The sequence below is a fragment of the Lepisosteus platostomus genome, chromosome 9 (assembly GCF_059453375.1).
Source record: "Lepisosteus platostomus isolate fLepPlt1 chromosome 9, fLepPlt1.hap1, whole genome shotgun sequence".
NCBI lineage: Eukaryota > Metazoa > Chordata > Actinopteri > Semionotiformes > Lepisosteidae > Lepisosteus > Lepisosteus platostomus.
The window spans coordinates 51,299,436-51,305,435 of record NC_142619.1 but is presented as its reverse complement, the minus strand read 5'-3'; positions in this window follow the sequence as shown (position 1 = coordinate 51,305,435).

Below are 6,000 nucleotides of genomic sequence, written 5' to 3'. Positions count from 1 at the left end.
TAGAGTTCGCGGAAATGCTCAGTGGACACCCCAGGTAGGGTAAGTAAAGCATTGAAACACTACTCAGAGAATTTTTATTTTCAGGGATGGATTTTTAGCCCAATTCAAGTTGAAGAAAAGTGGTTTCGTGAAAATCGCAGAAATTTTTTTTTCAGAAACTCCAGGGTGCCTGGATGTCGCGATTCACCACGCGAAAGTTGTATTCCAAAACTGAGTCACTCAGATCACACGAGTACCCAACCATGCTTGAAACTCATTCAAATGCAAGTGCTTCTATCCATGGTCTTGATTGTTTCCCACTCATTCCTTTTGGTTTGGGGAACATGTCAAAATCCCATTCCCAGAGAACTTCAGATACAGTTCGCGGAAATGCTCAGTGGACACCCCAGGTAGGGTAAGGATCAGCATTTACACACTACTCAGAGAATTTTTATTTTCAGGGATGGATTTTTAGCCCAATTCAAGTTGAAGAAAAGTGGTTTCGTGAAAATCGCAGAAATTTTTTTTTCAGAAACTCTGGGGTGCCTGGATGTCGCGGTTCACCACGCGACAGTTATATTCCAAAACTGAGCACTCAGATCACACGAGTACCCAAGCATGCTTGAAACTCATTCAAATGCAAGTGCTTCTATCCATGGTCTTGATTGTTTCCCACTCATTCCTTTTGGTTTGGGGAACATGTCAAAATCCCATTCCCAGAGAACTTCAGATACAGTTCGCGGAAATGCTCAGTGGACACCCCAGGTAGGGTAAGGATCAGCATTTACACACTACTCAGAGAATTTTTACTTTCAGGGATGGATTTTTAGGCCAATTCAAGTTGAAGAAAAGTGGTTTCGTGAAAATCGCAGAAATTTTTTTTTCAGAAACTCCAGGGTGCCTGGATGTCGCAATTCACCACGCGAAAGTTGTATTCCAAAACTGAGTCACTCAGATCACACGAGTACCCAACCATACTTGAAACTCATTCAAATGCAAGTGCTTCTATCCATGGTCTTGATTGTTTCCCACTCATTCCTTTTGGTTTGGGAAAAATGTCAAAATCCCATTCCCAGAGAACTTCAGATACAGTTCGCGGAAATGCTCAGTGGACACCCCAGGTAGGGTAAGGATCAGCATTTACACACTACTCAGAGAATTTTTACTTTCAGGGATGGATTTTTAGCCCAATTCAAGTTGAAGAAAAGTGGTTTCGTGAAAATCGCAGAAATTGTTTTTTCAGAAACTCCAGGGTGCCTGGATGTCGCGATTCACCACGCGAAAGTTGTATTCCAAAACTGAGTCACTCAGATCACACGAGTACCCAACCATGCTTGAAACTCATTCAAATGCAAGTGCTTCTATCCATGGTCTTGATTGTTTCCCACTCATTCCTTTTGGTTTGGGGAACATGTCAAAATCCCATTCCAAGAGAACTTCAGATACAGTTCGCGGAAATGCTCAGTGGACACCCCAGGTAGGGTAAGGATCAGCATTTACACACTACTCAGAGAATTTTTACTTTCAGGGATGTATTTTTAGCCCAATTCAAGTTGAAGAAAAGTGGTTTCGTGAAAATCGCAGAAAATTTTTTTTCAGAAACTCCAGGGTGCCTGGATGTCGCGATTCACCACGCGACAGTTGTATTCCAAAACTGAGTCACTCAGATCACACGAGTACCCAACCATGCTTGAAACTCATTCAAATGCAAGTGCTTCTATCCGTTTTCTTGATTGTTTCCCACTCATTCCTTTTGGTTTGGGGAACATGTCAAAATCCCATGCCCAGAGAACTTCAGATAGAGTTCGCGGAAATGCTTCGTGGACACCCCAGGTAGGGTAAGGATCAGCATTTACACACTACTCAGAGAATTTTTATTTTCAAGGATAGATTTTTAGCCCAATTCAAGTTGAAGAAAAGTGGTTTCGTGAAAATCGCAGAAATTTTTTTTTCAGAAACTCCGGGGTGCCTGGATGTCGCGGTTCACCACACGACAGTTATATTCCAAAACTGAGTCACTCAGATCACACGAGTACCCAACCATGCTTGAAACTCATTAAAATGCAAGTGCTTCTATCCGTTTTCTTGATTGTTTCCCACTCATTCCTTTTGGTTTGGGGAACATGTCAAAATCCCATGCCCAGTGAGCTTCAGATAGAGTTCACGGAAATGCTCAGTGGACACCCCAGGTAGGGTAAGGATCAGCAATTACACACTACTCAGAGAATTTTTATTTTCAGGGATAGATTTTTAGCCCAATTCAAGTTGAAGAAAAGTGGTTTCTTGAAAATCGCAGACATTTTTTTTTCAGAAACTCCGGGGTGCCTGGATGTCGCGGTTCACCACACGACAGTTATATTCCAAAACTGAGTCACTCAGATCACACGAGTACCCAAGCATGCTTGAAACTCATTCAAATGCAAGTGCTTCTATCCGTTTTCTTGATTGTTTCCCACTCATTCCTTTTGGTTTGGGGAACATGTCAAAATCCCATGCCCAGAGAACTTCAGATACAGTTCGCGGAAATGCTCAGTGGACACCCCAGGTAGGGTAAGGATCAGCATTTACAGTACACACTACTTAGAGAATTTTTATTTTCAGGGATGGATTTTTAGCCCAATTCAAGTTGAAGAAAAATTGTTTCGTGAAAATCGCAGAAATTATTTTTTTAAGAAACTCCGGGGTGCCTGGATGTCGCGGTTCACCACGCGATAGTTATATTCCAAAACTGAGGCACTCAGATCACACGAATACCCAAGCATGCTTGAAACTCATTCAAATGCAAGTGCTTCTATCCGTGGTCTTGATTGTTTCCCACTCATTCCTTTTGGTTTGGGGAACATGTCAAAATCCCATGCCCAGAGAACTTCAGATAGAGTTCACGGAAATGCTCAGTGGACACCCCAGGTAGGGTAAGGATCAGCATTTACACACTACTCAGAGAATTTTTATTTTCAGGGATGGATTTTTAGCCCAATTCAAGTTGAAGAAAAGTGGTTTCGTGAAAATCGCAGAAATTTTTTTTTCAGAAACTCCGGGGTGACTGGATGTCACGGTTCACCACGCGAGAGTTATATTCCAAAACTGAGTCACTCAGATCACACGAGTACCCAAGCATGCTTGAAACTCATTCAAATGCAAGTGCTTCTATCCGTGGTCTTGATTGTTTCCCACTCATTCCTTTTGGTTTGGGGAACATGTCAAAATCCCATGCCCAGAGAACTTCAGATAGAGTTCGCGGAAATGCTCAGTGGACACCCCAGGTAGGGTAAGGATCAGCATTTACACACTACTCAGAGAATTTTTATTTTCAGGGATGGATTTTTAGCCCAATTCAAGTTGAAGAAAAGTGGTTTCGTGAAAATCGCAGAATTTTTTTTTTCAGAAACTCCGGGGTGCCTGGATGTCGCGGTTCACCACGCGACAGTTATATTCCAAAACTGAGTCACTCAGATCACACGAGTACCCAAGCATGCTTGAAACTCATTCAAATGCAAGTACGTCTATCCGTGGTCTTGATTGTTTCCCACTCATTCCTTTTGGTTTGGGGAACATGTCAAAATCCCATGCCCAGAGAACTTCAGATAGAGTTCGCGGAAATGCTCAGTGGACACCCCAGGTAGGGTAAGGATCAGCATTTACACACTACTCAGAGAATTTTTATTTTCAGGGATGGATTTTTAGCCCAATTCAAGTTGAAGAAAAGTGGTTTAGTGAAAATCGCAGAAATTTTTTTTTCAGAATCTCCGGGGTGCCTGGATGTCGCGGTTCACCACGCGACAGTTATATTCCAAAACTGAGTAACTCAGATCACACGAATACCCAAGCATGCTTGAAACTCATCAAATGCAAGTGCTTCTATCCGTGGTCTTGATTGTTTCCCACTCATTCCTTTTGGTTTGGGGAACATGTCAAAATCCCATGCCCAGAGAACTTCAGATAGAGTTCGCGGAAATGCTCAGTGGACACCCCAGGTAGCGTAATGATCAGCATTTACACACTACTCAGAGAATTTTTATTTTCAGGGATAGATTTTTAGCCCAATTCAAGTTGAAGAAAAGTGGTTTCGTGAAAATCGCATTAGTTTTTTTTTCAGAAACTCCGGGGTGCCTGGATGTCGCGGTTCACCACACGACAGTTATATTCCAAAACTGAGTCACTCAGATCACACGAGTACCCAAGCATGCTTGAAACTCATTCAAATGCAAGTGCTTCTATCCGTTTTCTTGATTGTTTCCCACTCATTCCTTTTGGTTTGGGGAACATGTCAAAATCCCATGCCCAGAGAACTTCAGATAGAGTTCGCGGAAATGCTCAGTGGACACCCCAGGTAGGGTAAGTAAAGCATTGAAACACTACTCAGAGAATTTTTATTTTCAGGGATGGATTTTTAGCCCAATTCAAGTTGAAGAAAAGTGGTTTCGTGAAAATCGCAGAAATTTTTTTTCAGAAACTCCGGGGTGCCTGGATGTCGCGGTTCACCACACGACAGTTATATTCCAAAACTGAGCACTCAGATCACACGAGTACCCAAGCATGCTTGAAACTCATTCAAATGCAAGTGCTTCTATCCATGGTCTTGATTGTTTCCCACTCATTCCTTTTGGTTTGGGGAACATGTCAAAATCCCATTCCCAGAGAACTTCAGATACAGTTCGCGGAAATGCTCAGTGGACACCCCAGGTAGGGTAAGGATCAGCATTTACACACTACTCAGAGAATTTTTACTTTCAGGGATGGATTTTTAGCCCAATTCAAGTTGAAGAAAAGTGGTTTCGTGAAAATCGCAGAATTTTTTTTTTCAGAAACTCCGGGGTGCCTGGATGTCGCGGTTCACCACGCGACAGTTATATTCCAAAACTGAGTCACTCAGATCACACGAGTACCCAAGCATGCTTGAAACTCATTCAAATGCAAGTACGTCTATCCGTGGTCTTGATTGTTTCCCACTCATTCCTTTTGGTTTGGGGAACATGTCAAAATCCCATGCCCAGAGAACTTCAGATAGAGTTCGCGGAAATGCTCAGTGGACACCCCAGTTAGGGTAAGGATCAGCATTTACACACTACTCAGAGAATTTTTATTTTCAGGGATGGATTTTTAGCCCAATTCAAGTTGAAGAAAAGTGGTTTCGTGAAAATCGCAGAAATTTTTTTTTCAGAAACTCCGGGGTGCCTGGATGTCGCGGTTCACCACGCGACAGTTATATTCCAAAACTGAGTCACTCAGATCACACGAGTACCCAAGCATGCTTGAAAATCATTCAAATGCAAGTACTTCTATCCGTGGTCTTGATTGTTTCCCACTCATTCCTTTTGGTTTGGGGAAAATGTCAAAATCCCATGCCCAGAGAACTTCAGATAGAGTTCGCGGAAATGCTCAGTGGACACCCCAGGTAGCGTAATGATCAGCATTTACACACTACTCAGAGAATTTTTATTTTCAGGGATGGATTTTTAGCCCAATTCAAGTTGAAGAAAAGTGGTTTCGTGAAAATCGCAGAAATTTTTTTTTCAGAAACTCCGGGGTGCCTGGATGTCACGGTTCACCACGCGAGAGTTATATTCCAAAACTGAGTCACTCAGATCACACGAGTACCCAAGCATGCTTGAAACTCATTCAAATGCAAGTGCTTCTATCCGTGGTCTTGATTGTTTCCCACTCATTCCTTTTGGTTTGGGGAACATATCAAAATCCCATGCCCAGAGAACTTCAGATAGAGTTCGCGGAAATGCTCAGTGGACACCCCAGGTAGGGTAAGGATCAGCAGTTACACACTACTCAGAGAATTTTTATTTTCAGGGATGGATTTTTAGCCCAATTCAAGTTGAAGAAAAGTGGTTTCGTGAAAATCGCAGAATTTTTTTTTTCAGAAACTCCGGGGTGCCTGGATGTCGCGGTTCACCACGCGACAGTTATATTCCAAAACTGAGTCACTCAGATCACACGAGTACCCAAGCATGCTTGAAACTCATTCAAATGCAAGTACTTCTATCCGTGGTCTTGATTGTTTCCCACTCA